The sequence below is a fragment of the Alexandromys fortis genome, unplaced genomic scaffold (assembly GCF_014885135.2).
Source record: "Alexandromys fortis isolate MF-2015 unplaced genomic scaffold, M_Fortis_MF-2015_v1.1 scaffold_391, whole genome shotgun sequence".
Lineage (NCBI taxonomy): Eukaryota > Metazoa > Chordata > Mammalia > Rodentia > Cricetidae > Alexandromys > Alexandromys fortis.
The window spans coordinates 69,743-84,485 of record NW_026068277.1 but is presented as its reverse complement, the minus strand read 5'-3'; the positions used below and the strand labels follow the sequence as shown (position 1 = coordinate 84,485).

The following is a 14,743-nucleotide window of genomic DNA, read 5'->3' as shown; positions in this document are numbered from 1 at the left end:
AAGTCTGGGTTCTTTGTTCCTATAGATGTGTATGGCTTATTTCATTTTATTTTCTTTTTTGTTTTGTTTTTCTTTCTTTCTTTCTTTTTTTTTTTTTTTTTTTTTTTTTTTTTTTTTTTTTTTTTTGTTTTTTTTTTTTTTTTTTTTTTTTTTTTGTTTTTTCGAGACAGGGTTTCTCTGTGGTTTTGGAGCCTGTCCTGGAACTAGCTCTTGTAGACCAGGCTGGTCTCGAACTCACAGAGATCCTCCTGCCTCTGCCTCCCAAGTGCTGGGATTAAAGGCGTGTGCCACATTTTATTTTCTTAATGCATTTCAGGGCCTTCAAGACACAGTGATGCATATCTGTCTGTGTCACGGCAATCTGTCACTCTTCCTGAGTTCTAAGGGAAACAACTTTCGCTTTTTCCCCTTGCCTTTTCCTGAGAGGCTTTTGCTATGTAGCTCAGGCTATCCTCGAACTTGTGATATTCCTTCCTCAGTCTCCTGACTGGAATTATAGGAATGCCCCACCATTCATAATTAGGGAAACAACTTGACTATACTACTCGCACACCACTGCCAATCATCCTTTCGCATCACCTGGCCACTCGCTGGCTTTTTGATGCTCTTTACTCTTTTCTTTGAAATTCTTGATGTTTAAGAAATTCCATTCCGGCTGGGCAGTGGAGGCACACACCTTTAATCCCAGCACTCTGGAGGCAGGTGCATCTCTGTGAGTTGGAGGCCAGCCTGGTCTACAGAGTGAGTTCTAGGACTGGCTCCATAGCTACTGAGAAACCCTGTCTCGAAAAACAAAACAACAACAACAAAAGAAAGAAAAGCAAAAGAAAGAAAGAAACGCAAAAGGAAGGAAGGAAGGATGGAAGGAAGGAAGGAAGGAAGGAAGGAAGGAAGGAAGGAAATCCTTTCTTTTCACTTGGTACCCAGAGCATTGTTTGTTTTACTTGAGATTTAAACTGGAGTTATGGCTCAAAATTAAACAACTGCTTGGTGTGCATAAGGCCATGGACTGATCCTTATCCCCGACTTGGTGTGCATAGGTCATGGACTGATCCTTATGGACTTGGTGTGCATAAGGCCATGGACTGATCCTTATCCCCCACTTGGTGTGCATAGGCCATGGACTGATCCTTATGGACTTGGTGTGCATAAGGCCATGGACTGATCCTTATTCCCCACTTGGTGTGCATAAGGCCATGGACTGATCCTTATGGACTTGGTGTGCATAAGGCCATGGACTGATCCTTATCCCCCACTTGGTGTGCATAGGCCATGGACTGATCCTTATGGACTTGGTGTGCATAAGGCTATGGACTGATCCTTATCCCCCACTTGGTGTTCATTGGTCATGGACTGATCCTTATGGACTTGGTGTGCATAAGGCCATGGACTGATCCTTATCCCCCACAATGATAACTGTTAACAGAATAGTGAACTACAAAAACCACACCCAAAACCATAAGGGAAAGGTTCCCTAGAGTGGCTTGTGCTTGTTATTCTCGGGGGCTGATACCTCTGGTTGATTGCCATGAGTTTGCAGTCAGTCCAGGCTACATAGTGCAACCCTATCTCAGAAAACAAATTAATAAACATAAATAAATAGAAAATGGAAAAAAATAGAACATAGAGTCTACCTTCCTTGAACCCAGCAAACATCTTTTACATTCAAGCACCATTTGTAAAGTTAGGTGACTTAATGAGAGTGCCTAGCACCAGCAGACTATTCATTATAAGCCATAGACTACCGGGAGTGCTTTAAGTAGGTTGCTCCAGCAAAAGAAGCTTATTAGTTGTAGAAACTGGGCCAGAGACATTTGAATGCTCATCATACAGTTGGTTTTGTTTGTAAAATTTAGTTGAACAATACACTTATGACTTGCTCATTTCTGCATGTTATTTACCAAAAGCTTTTAAAATAGACTAAAAACAGGTAAGTGAAAATTGGAGAAGGGCTTTATACGGTTCCATCTTTTTCTGAGTAGCCATTGGCAGTTAATGGTTGCTGGGAGAGATTTTTTTTCAGTGGTGTAGTTATTTGTAAGTGGCTCATGCTCCTATGAATAACCCATCACCATGCCCTGGTAAGCAACCCTAATAAACTCATTAGGTCTCGGTCATACAAAAAGGCATGAGGCTGGGCATAATGGCACATACCGTTTTTTCTGGGGTTTTTTTTAGTATTTTTTTTTTCGAGACAGGGTTTCTCTGTAGCTTTGGCGCCTATCCTGGAACTAGCTTTGTAGACCAGGCTGGCCTTGAACTTACAGAGATCCGCCTGCCTCTGCCTCCCAAGTGCTGGGATTAAAGGCGTGCGCCACCACCGCCTGGCTTTCTGGGTTTTTTTTGAAACAGGATTCCTCTGTGTACCCTTTTCTATTCTGGAACTCACTATGTAGACCAGGTTAGTCTCAAACTCAGAGACCTCTGCCTGTCTCTGCCTCTCAAGTGCTAGAATTACAGGCATGTGCCACAGCAGCTAGCCTGGTTTACATTGTGAGTTGCAGGATAGCCAGAGCTACATAGTGAGACCTTGTCTTGCAAAAACCAACTAACCAACCAAACAACAACAAAAGACCATGAAAGTAGAAGAGGGAATATTTGCTTGGAGAGAGGAAGGGGATCAGTAGGAATGGGAAAAGCTGAAGTTAAGGGAGTGAGTGCACACAAAGTACATTATATATTCATGTATGTAAATACCATAGTGGAGCTGGCTGGTGGTGGCGCACCCCTTTAATCCCAGCACTAGGGAGGCAGAAGCAGGCGGATCTCTGTGAGTTCGAGGCCAGCCTGGTCAATAAGAGCTAGTTCCAGGACAGGATCCAAAGCTACAGAGAAACACTGTCTCAAAAAAAAAAAAAGTTGAAAATACCATAAGGTGGCTAGAGCAAGAAGCTGGATGACCATATTTTCAACTGCAAACACAAAGCAGGCAAAGTGAACTGGAAGTGGGTGAGGCTATAAACTCTCAAAGTCCATCCCCAGTGACATACTTCCTCCAGCAAGGTTGGATCTCACAAAGATTCCACAACTTCCTCAAACAGCACCATCAACAGGGCACCAAGTGCAAACAAACAAAACAAAACAAAAAAACCTGAGCCAACCTAATTGGTGAGTTTTAGGTCAGAGACAGCCTTTTTCAAAAACAAGGTAGCCAGTAACTGAGGAACTAATTACACCTGAGGGAAGCCAGAGAAGGCACTCAAGGCAGGAACCTGGTGGGAACTGAAGCAGAAGTTGTGGAGGAGTGCTTCTTATTGGCTTGCTCCCCTATGGCTTGCTTAGCTTCTTTTATTTAAACAATCTTTTTTTATTTTACATACCAATCCCAGGTTCCCCTCCTTCCACTCCTCCTGCTCCCCCTACCTTCTCCCCATCCCATCCCCTGAGCAAGGTTTCCCTCCACAGGGAATGGGCTCCAAAAAGCCAGTTCATGCACTAGGGATAAATCCTGGTCCCACTGCCAGGGGCCCCACAGACTGCCCAAGCCACACAACTGTCACCCACATTCTGAGGGCCTAGTTTGGTTCTATGCAGGTTCCTCAACTATCAGTCCAGAGTCAGTGAGCTCCCACTAGCTCAGGTCAGCTGCTTCTCTGTGTTTCCGCACCATGGTCTTGACCCCTTTGCTCATATTATCACTCCTCCCTCTCCAATGAGACCTCAGAAGCTTGGCCCAGAGCTAGCTGTGGATGACTGGCATCTGCTACCATCAGTCGCTATATGAAGGTTCTATGATGACAATTAAGGTAGTCATCAGTTTAATTACAGGGGAAGGACAGTTCAGGCACCCCACTTAGCTTCTTTTTTAACACAACCATGACCAAGGGTGGCACTGCTTCTCATTCCCTCACCTGCCCCCCCATGGTCCAGGCCAACAAACATCAATCACTAATCAAGGACATGCTCTACAGACTTTCCTAAATGAAGGCATTTTCTCATTCGAGGCTCTTCTTTCCAGATAACTCTAGCTTGTACCATGTTGATAGAAAACTAGACAGCAGAGAGCCTCCTGGCTTACACATACACAAACGTGTACGTACCCACATATACATGCACGAACATATACACACATATAAACACAATAAGTAACTATCCTTCTCTGGATTACTGGACTATCTTAGAAAATTAGCTACTAATAACTGAATATAAAGGCATCTTTCCCACACCCATGGTTGCAATAGTAGCACAGTTGTTATGGGGATAATCAAGTCCCTTCTGATTGAACTTAAAGACCACTCTATGTAACATAAGTGGGGGCTGCTTGTTGTTGTGGTTTCTGTCCTGCCCAGTACCCACAACTGTTTGGCCCCAAAGAAAATCACACATAGGTCTCCATAAATTATAAGCTGATTGGCCCATTAGCTCTAGCCTCTCACTGGCTAACTCTCACATCTTGATTAATCCATTTTTCTGATCTATGTTAGCCATGTGGCTCAGTACCTTTTTTCAGTGGGACAGATCCATCCTGCTGCTTCGGTGGTCTGGGCAGGAGTGGGAGGAATCAACTTCCTACTTCCCAGAATTCTCCTGTTTTCATTACATCATTTCTACTTCCTCTCTGGTTTTCCCCCCTATACTTCCTGCCTGGCCAATCAGCGTTTATGTATAACATGATTGACAGAATACAGACAATTCTCCTGCCCCACTTCCCCCTCTTTTTTTTTTTAAAAAAGGGAAAATATCCATAGTCCATTTTTTGGGAATGTGGGCATAGTATTCCAGGCTACTTCCAGCTGGTTGGGGGCACTGATAACCTTATGGGGACCTAAAGAAAATTTAGAGTTATGATCAAGTCCTGACTGAAGTATCCTGTGAGTCTTGATCGTCTCAGGCAGCAGTCTTGAACCTGTTCTAGATGAAGAACTCAGACATCTAGGCCATCTATTTCTGTGGGAGACTTCTCAGGTGGTCTTCCTTTATCAAAGTTGATTTTTATTAACTCTGAATAAATCCACAGCCTCTCATTTTCTGTGGAAACAAAAGCAAAATCTCTTCTCCAAAGTAACATATCTTTTGACTTCAATTTTGAAGCCAAGGTATTTTTAAAACACCTGTCTTAGATTAATTCTGCAGCATTTATAAGCAAATATCTTTTAGCAGCTGTTGCTCCTTCCTCAGCACTCAAACAATTTAAAGAGAGCATAATAGCATACAGTATAAAAATTCTCTGTGTATTTTCCATCTTTATGTGGCTTTATTTTAACCTCTATTTCTTTTATTTTTACTTTCTTCCTTTCTTTTTTTGAGAACTTTAATCTTTAGCCTGTATATATTTTTAACACACTGTTAACCATTTAGAGGTTTTATTCCTCTTTGAATCTCTCTTTACTGTATATCTCTCTTTTTCTGACCACATGGGTCTTTAATTTGCTAAGGAATATGGAGAAGTTTTTTGCCTCAACTCTATGGCGTTTTAAGGTCCATAAACAAAACTGAAAAGCTTCTTTAAAAAAAATACTCAACATTCATACATACATATAATGTGTTTGGATCCCATCTACTCTGCATTCCTTCCCCACCCCACCCCCAATTTCCCCTCCGAACTTCACATATATGAGTGTTTTGCCTGTGTATATGTATCTATGTGCCTGGTGCCTGCAGAGGTCAGAACAAGGCATTAGATCTCCTGGAACTGGAGTTGTTGATGGCTGTGAGTCACCATGTGGGTGCTGGAAACTGAACCCAGGTTTTCTAAAGAGCAGCAAGTGCTCTTAATTATTGAGTCATCTCTCCAGCCCCAATCTTCCATTTTCATTTAGTTCTGGCTGTATGGAAATGGGACGTGGGACCATCTGCTGGAGTCTCGCAGGGTCCGCATCCCTGAATAAAAATAACTCTTCCTCTCCAAGAAACTACCAACTGCCAATAACACATCAGACAGAGGTGGCCTTCATGAGCCTCTCCCCATCTATGCTGGGATTTAGCTGGCTTGTTCTTGTGCAACTCTTGTTCAGGCAGTTCCAGTTGGTGTGAGTTCATGTGCGCAAACGCACTGTTGTAACAGGCAAATACAGTTTCCCTAGAGCCACCTGCTCCCTTTGGATCTTACCATCTCCCCCTCTATCTTCCAAGATGTTCACTGTGGCTTGTGGGGGAAAGGGTGTGATATAGCTGTCCCATTTAAAGCCGAGCACTCCACGGTCTGCACATTGGTTGTTGGTCTCTGTGTTGATCACCATCTATGGCAAAAAGAAGCTTCCTGGGAAAAGCTCCATGGACAGACTCATAACTGGTCAAAGGGCAGAGAGTAAGTGACTATGAATGCTCAGTCCTAAATGGGATGGCTTTATCACCCTTGTCATGCCTTTTCTGCATGGCTCAGGGAAACTCCTGGAAAGGGTAAGGCGACTAGAAGAGGCAGAGGAAGGAGAAAAGTGTTGTTTTAGCTTTCACATACAAGTTTCTCCTTGACTTCCCTCTTCCAGGGACAGGGCTGGATATGGCGCACACACTGATGATGCTCCAGCTGGTGTAGTTGAGGAGTCCTAAACTAACATGGGTGGGTATCAGAGCATAGGGCTCTCACCCCAGAATTTGAAAAGGCCAGTTTAGGAGAGCAGGAGTGCTAGAGTTTGTGACTTTATTGCACCTACCAGACTTATTGTAGGGACCAGAATAACTGCTGTTATAAAGTGATATAGGTATGAATAATTTACATTGATATGGATTTTGATTTAGAGATTTAAATTTAAGGTCAATTTTGTTATATGTGTTTCTGATATTGATTAAGGTATTGTGATTGTGTAGTTCATTTTAAAATGTAATGTATATAGGTTGTTAATAGATAATCATATTAGTCAAGTTTGTAGTCATGTTAGTTAAGATTTTCTAGATGTGCATAGATATATTTTAGATAGGCATTCTTCATATTTTTCAAAGATTATAGAATATGGCATTTTAAATGTTTTAATAACTTAGGACTTTTCATGACAATGAGACACTCTGCTCCTGGCAGCACCAATCTACTTCAAGAGGAAGATGGGCATCGAAGAGGATCCTTATGGAGTTTGATAGCCATTTGGGCAAGAAACTGCTCTTGCCTGGACTATTGCATAAACTGGACACAGAGAACCCGCAGAGAGAGGACTGCTGAACTTGCCTAAAGGTGAGATGATCTTTCGGGGTTCCTGATTCATGAAAGAGTCTGCAAGACATTCTTCAGGACAAGCAGATAGTGACTGCCTTTGAAATTTCCTGCTTTGTGGAAATGTCTGCTGGAAACTATGGGCCTGTAGGCCGAAGATGGATGCCCCAACGGTACAGAGGAACTTTGGGTGACTGTCCAGGCAGCGAGATGTCTCTGTCATTTCTAGAGCTTTGGATTTCTTGTTTGCTTAGGTAATATTGTATCTTTCTGGACTCTTTGATGGAGTGAAGAATAGTTAGCTATAGTTATAGTTTTCCTTAGTTATGATATAGATTATTATAATTTTTATTTGATAACTGTTTTGTTATATGTAATTTTGCTATGCTAAGTTAAAGCCTTCCTTTTTTGTTTAAACAGAAAAAGGGGAAGTGATGTGGGAGTGTCATATATCAATCTGTTGATTTCATTGGTTAAGTAATAAACTGCTTGGCCCTCATTGATTAGAACATAGGTGGGAGGATTAAACAGAACAGAATACTGGGAGGAAGAGGAAGTGAGCTCAGACTTGACAGCTCTGCTCTCTGGAGCAGAGACGCCAGGCTGCTCTCTCCCAGGCAGCTCCGACCCAGGATGGACATAGGCTAGAATCTTCCCAGTAAGCGCACCTAGCAGTGCCACACAGATGATTAGAAATGGGCTAAATTAATATGTGAGAATTAGCCTTGAAGAGGCTAGATAGAAACAGGCCAAGCAGTGTTTAAATGAATACAGTTTGTGTGTTGTTATTTCGGGCATAAGCTAGCCAGGCGGCCGGGGTGCCAGGGACGCAGCCCCGCCGCTCTTATCACTACAATAAAGGAACTGGATAAGGCTGGGGAGAAGCACAGTTGGCAGGGTGCTCAATCAGTTCGAAGCCTTTGGCTCAATCTCTAGCTGCCTATAAACTGGGTATGGTTGCACAAGTCTATAATCCCAGCACTTGGGAGGTAAGGGGGGGGGGGGTATCAGAGTTCAAGGTTATCCTTGGCCACCCTGTAAATTCAAGGTCAGCCCTAGATACCTGGGACTCGAAACAACCAAGCAAACAAATCAAAATAAGAACCAGGAAAGGAGGAAGTGAGGGTGAGGGATGAAACGGGAGAAGGGAGTGTAGTGACATTTTGTTTATAATCTAACAAATAAAGCTTGCCTGAAGATCATTGTGCAGAGCTAAGCCACTAGTTAGCCATAGAAGCCAGGCAGTGGTGGCACACACCTTTAATCCCCAGCACTCAGGAGACAGAGGCAGATGGATCTCTGTGAGTTCAAGGCCACCCTGGGCTACACAAGATTGAATCTGTCTAAAAGAGCTATACAGCTCTATATTTCAACACTAGGGAGGTGGAGACAGGAGTGACGTGGCTCGGTGGAGAGAGGAATATAAAGGGATGAGACAGGAGCTGAGATGCAGTCCGGGGATTCAGTCTGAGGATTCATAGAGAAAGGATTGTGCCTTTGGTCTGAGCATGCGTAGAGGTAAGAACTCTCTAGTGGTTGGCCGCTCTGCTTCTCTGATCCTCAGGCAAGCTTTTATTTGTTAGATTATAAGAAAAATATACTACAAGGGAGACAACAACAAAGGTAGGGAGAACTGATTAAATACATTGTGGCACACACATACTATGGAATGCCTCTAGCCACCCAAAACAATAAAATCTTACTAATTTTTATTTTTCTTTCTCCTATCTGACATGAAAAAAAAAAACCCTCCAAGATGAATTTTACCCATGAAATGAAAAAAGCAAAATACCAATAACCTATAATGTTTGGGGAGTCTGTTGGACAACCCTGACCAACAACTGGTAGTTGGGGTTTTTGTTAGTTGGCCTTTGACTCTTGGAGGGAGCACTGTCAGCCCAGATTAGAAAACCTCAGTTAGCCAGACAATGGTGGCACATGCCTTTACTCCCAGCACTCAGGAGGCAGAGGCAGGCAGATCTCTGAGTTTGAGGCCAGCCTGGTCTGCAGATCAAGTTTTGGGACAGTCAAGACTACACAGAGAAACCTTTTCTCAAAAAAAGAAGACAAAAGAAAATCTCATTTAAACTAAGTATGTATATTTATACATAGACTTATGCATATTGTGTTTTTAAGGTAGTTAATTGTATGATTCCTCATGACTTTTTCAAACATTCTTACTGCTATTTTACTGTCTTTCTTCTGTATTTATTCCCTCCTCCTCCTTAAAGACACCCCTTCCATTTTCCCCTTTGAATCACTTGTACCCTGCTATTCCCTTCTCTATTGCCATAACCACCGCCCATCACCATGGTCCCCTTTTACCTTCCTGTTTCCTGCAGATTTTTTAAAAATATGTACAGATTGTATCCTCACATTTGAACATTAGAAGCTAGGAACCTGAGATGAGAGAAAACGTGGGATGTTTGTTTTTCTAAGCCTGGGTTACCTCACTCAATGATCTTTTCTAGTTTCTCTATTTACCTGAAGATTTCATTATTTCATTTTTTCTGAGTCGTAGTACTCAGTCCCATCTAATAGATCTACAACACAACTCCTATACCTAAGGCTCAGGGATTAGTGGGGAAGAGGGGAAGAAAGACTATACAGAGGATCAGGGAGTTTGTGAGGTTGTGTCTACTAGAATTATCAGAAGCTAGGCCCATGAAGCCTTCCTAACAAGGCTGCTTAAACATGACTTGAACAAGGATGATATCAATAGACATGCTAATGTGGATGGGGGCAAACCTTGAGAGGCCACAACCCTACACAAAGAACTATAAGCAACTAAGGAATGCTGAGGGTAGGAGAAAGTCTTTCCCACGGAAAAGTGCACTAATTAGTTATCCAATACCAAATGGTCATCCCTGAAAACACATACATACAAGTAATTGTTATACAGACTGAGCAGTTATATTATTGAGGAAATGTGTGTGTGTGTGTGTGTGTGTGTGTGTATATCAAAAGAAGGGAGAGTACAAGAGAGTTTGGAGGGAAGGAATGTAAGGGAAATTATGTAATTATAATCTCAAAAAAATTAAAAAGCAAAATTACATGTGTGACACGATCTCATTTGCGCACTTCCGTTTGTTTCTCTTTCTTTTTGTGACACGGTCTCATTGTATAAGCCAGGTTGGCCTAGAATTTAGAATCCTCCTGCTTCAGTCTTCTGACTGATAGGATTACAGCCATGCTCTACAAGGCTCAGAGTCATTTTTATTTTTCAAAAACATACACCAGAGGGGATCTGACACCTTCACACCAATGCACATTAAATAAACCATAAAAAATGTTTAAAAAAAAACATACACCAGGACTGGTGATATAGCTCAGTGGTTCAAGTGCTTGCCTTGTAAGCATGTGGTACTGGTTTCAATTCCCAGGACAGCCAAAACCAAATAACTGCAAAAGCATATGTACCTCATATATTGTAATATCTATCTATCTATCCATCCATCTATTTATCCACACCAAAAGTTTCTGGAAGATACACATAAACCTACTATAGATGAGAATGAAAGGAAATAGCTTAAGAGGGGTGGGAAGTCAGGGCATGGAGGGATGTGGGGTATGATTTAAATTATAGAATTTAGATAGGACCAAGTTATATTTACTTGGGTTCAAAGTCAGGTCCTGGAAATCCCTAGCTGGGGAAAATTGAGCCACGTTCTTCTGTTCTGTACCCACAAAGTGAATATGCAAATTAATATCTACTCTGAGGATTAAGTGAGCTAATATATGAAATTACTTGCAACGGTGCCTCATTTAGGGCAATTACTCCATAAACACTAGCCTTTTCTTTCTGAGTGTGGGGCATACAACCCAGGGCTTTGTATATTTTAAGCAAGTGCTCTAGTACTAAGCCATATCACCAGCTCGAGATGCTAGCTTTATTATTGCTATTATACCTTTGTGTTTGTACATTTTGTAATATGGAAATAGCCACATATTTTTTTGAAAAATGCAAATAAAATCCATAAACAGTAGCAAGATTTTAAAAATAACCAGAAGTGAGAAGGCTCTATGTAAAGGTGCCTATGGCCAAGTCTGATGCCCTGAGTCAGTTTGATCCCAGGGCCTCACATGGTAGAAGAACTGACTTCTACAGATTGTCCTCTGGCCCCCACTCATACACCATGGCAGTTTGTGCCCACATACATACACTCCCACACACTCTCACATCCACAAATTAATAATTTTAAGATGTAATAATAATAATAATAAACTACAAAAAGAGAGACAAGGGTGTGATGTCACATGTATGCTGGCACTTGCATATAACCCCAGTACTTGGGAGGTAGAGGCAGGAGGATTTCTGTGAGTATGAGGCCAGCCAGGGTTACACAGACAGACACTGCCTCAAAGAGAAGAAAAATAAAATACAAAAAAGAGGGACTAGTAAGTTGAATGAAGCTATTGAGGAGACGCATCCCTGACTGGTGTCTGAAGGAGGAATAGTGTTCATTTCAATGGTAGGAACAAGTGGCTGTGAGTATATGGCTATTTCTAGTTTTCTAGTAGGGATTGAATTTCCATCTGGAGATTTCTATCTTATTTTCAGGGGATGAATTATTTTGGGCAGTTGAGGTGAAGTTTTGAGGAGTAAGGAGCAGTGTATGGGAAGTACCATTAGGAAGGAGAGAATTGCGGGAGTATGGCTGTGTGGGAGTGTATGTATGTGAGCACACATTGCCATGGTGTATGAGTGGGGGCCAGGGGACAACTCGTAGGAGTCAGTTCTTCTACCACGTGAGACCCTGAGATCAAAGTCCCTCGGGTCATCAGGTTTGGCCAAAGGCAAGGAATCCACAGGCACATTAGAGGCTGTGCTGGCTAGTTTTATGTCAACTTGACACAAATTAGAGTCATCTGAAAAGAGAGAACCTTAATTAAGAAAATGCCTCCATAAGTTCTAGCTGTAGGAGATTTTCTTAATTAATGATCGATGAAGCAGGGCCCAGCCCACTGTGAGTGGTTCCATCCCTGGGCAGGTGGTCCTGGGTTCTATAAGAAAGCAGTCCTAGTATGCATTTTGGAGCCAGGCAGCCAGCAAGCAGCACTCTTCCATGGCTTCTGCATCATCCCCTGCCTCCAGTTCCTGCTCTGTTAGAGTTCCTGTCCTGACTTCCTTTGATGATGAACAGTGCTGCAGACATGTAAGGAAAATAAACCTTTTCCTCCCCAATTTGCTTTTGGCTATGGTGTTTTATTGCAGCAATAGTAACTCAGCTAACACAGAGGTCTGCACCTGTGGATTCACCGTATCTGCCAGCTTCATTGGGTGTTTTTCTCTTGCAGGGCTTCACAAGCCTACAGAGGAGAAGACTGGGCAGCATGAAGCAGTGTCTTTGTTGAGTCAGTTTAGGTCAACAAAGAGGGTAGAATCAAGCTGTAATCAACGATTGTAAAACGCAGCAGAAGAATCAGGGAGAAGGACTCGGTTCACCTGAAGGTGGAGATGAATTGTCTGGACATTATCATGTGCCAGCAAGAAGGAACAGGCCTACCCACTTGCTGACTCCCACTTCCTGACTGCAGGACAGTGGTGGTGCTGTTATAAACCACCTTAGTTGGGAAAGGATATAAGGATGGCAGAAGATGGGACTGGAGAGATGGCTCAGAGTTTAAAAGAACTGGCTGCTCTTATAGATGACCTAGGTTCGATTCCCAACACTCACATGGCAGTTCACAACCATCTCTAATAGCCTCTGTAAGGACTGCATTCACTTACTGCACATGCAAGCAAACACTCATACTCATAAAATAAAAATAATTAAAATCCTTTTGTTTGTTTGGTTTTTTTTTTTTTTTTTTTTGATACAGAGTTTGCCTGTGTAACAGTCCTGTCTGTCCTGGAATTTGCTTTGTAGACCAGGCTGGCTGCGAACTCACTGACATCTGTCTGCCTCTGCCTCTTGAGTGCTGGGATTAAAGGCGTGTGCCACCACCACCTGGCAAAATAATTAAAATCTTAAAAAAAAAAAAAAAGGATGGCAGAAGAGTTTGCTAGTGGTGGAATGGTATCCCCTCGCCTGGGCTCAGTTTTTGTTTCTTCTGAAACCAGGACTCATATATCCCAGGCTGGCCTAGAACTTGCTGTGTAGTTGAGAATGATCTAGCAAAGTTTTAGAATTCATTTAAAGGAAGAGATTAGCAAATTTTTTAAAAGCCATCATTTCTTAAACCAGTCTAAAAAAATCTGAGGCTTATGTGTGTGTTTCTTCAGCTATAAAACTATGACAGAATTCTGTTGTTTCTGGATATATATATATATATATTTTTTTTTAAAAAATACTTAGGACCATAGTGTCAGTCTTTGTTGGCTTCAGTTCTGTAATCCTCTTGCCTCTACCTCTCAAGGGCTGGGATTCCAGGAATATATCTGGCCTGCACTTTTTTAAAAAAAAATGTGCTGGACGTTGCGCCCTGGGCTCTCCCAAATGCTCTCCCACCGAATTACCTTTGCACTCTAGCAGAAACACCTGGAATGAAGGGAGACCTGGGAGATCAAGTACCGGGAAGAGAAGCCCAGAGAAGTGTGTTAAAGTGGAAGACGGAACAAGGAAGAAGAGGAACAAAAATCTTAAATAGTTTAACCCCACTCTGAATTATCTTCTTTAGTCCTCTGTAAGGGACACAGGGGTCCTTGTGTTCACAGACAAGCACTAGAGAAACCAGGAATGTTAAGAATGCAGGGTTGTCTCTTCAAAGACAGAGACTTGTAACCTGTTCCCCCCCCCCCCCAGAAGGCTGGGGACAGAGATGGTTAATAGCCAGGTAACCTCTGTGCTATCTGTGTGGCCAGGCCACACCAGATACCCCAGACCTTTATCTTGTTTGTCTCAGTCAATCTGCAGTGCTGTCCTCCCCCAGACCTTCTCATGAGCGTGTTTTTCTTGAGCCTGTTTTTTCATTTAATCTATAGAACCAACCTTTCTGGAAGGTGTCACTTGTACTTTACTAAGCGTTTCAAAGTAGTACTGTCTTAAGCTTTGTTGTGCACATGGGTTTGAATTAATTGTCACCAGAAACTTTTTTCCAAATTGTGCTGTGCTTAAATATGCCTAAAATAGTCGAGTGGTGCTGGTGCAGGCCTTTAATCCCAGCACTCAGGAGGCAGAGGAAGGCAAATCTCTGTGAGTTTGAGGCCAGCCTGGTCTATAAAGTGAGTCCCAGGACAGCCAGGGCTGTTATTCATAGAAACCCTGCCTCTGAAAAAAAATGCCTAAAATAAACTACTTGGGATCAGACTCTTTATTTATTTATTTATTTATTAATTATTTATTTATTAAAGATTTCTGCCATAAATAAAGGACATTGAGCCTATAATTCGGGTTCTTAGAGAAGCTAAATAAGAAGGAGAACCCAAAGAAAAACATATAGGCATCCTCCTGAATATTAACCTTCATCAGGCGATGAAAGAAGACAGAGACAGAGACCCACATTGGAGCACCGGACTGAAATCTCAAGGTCCAAATCAGGAGCAGAAGGAGAGCGAACATGAGCAAGGAACTCAGGACCGCGAGGGGTGCACCCACACACTGAGACAATGGAGATGCTCTATCGGGAACTCACCAAGGCCAGCTGACCTGGGTCTGAAAAAGCCTGGGTTAAAACCGGTCTCACTGAACATAGCGGACAATGAGGACTACTGAGACA

At 42.4% G+C, this 14,743-nt stretch overlaps 1 protein-coding gene across 1 annotated transcript in view; it reads right to left on the bottom strand.

Moving 5' to 3' along the window:
* Cul4b (cullin 4B) overlaps nucleotides 1-14,743 on the bottom strand; it is a 102,471-nt gene that overhangs the window by 43,707 nt on the left and 44,021 nt on the right. The window lies entirely within an intron of this gene.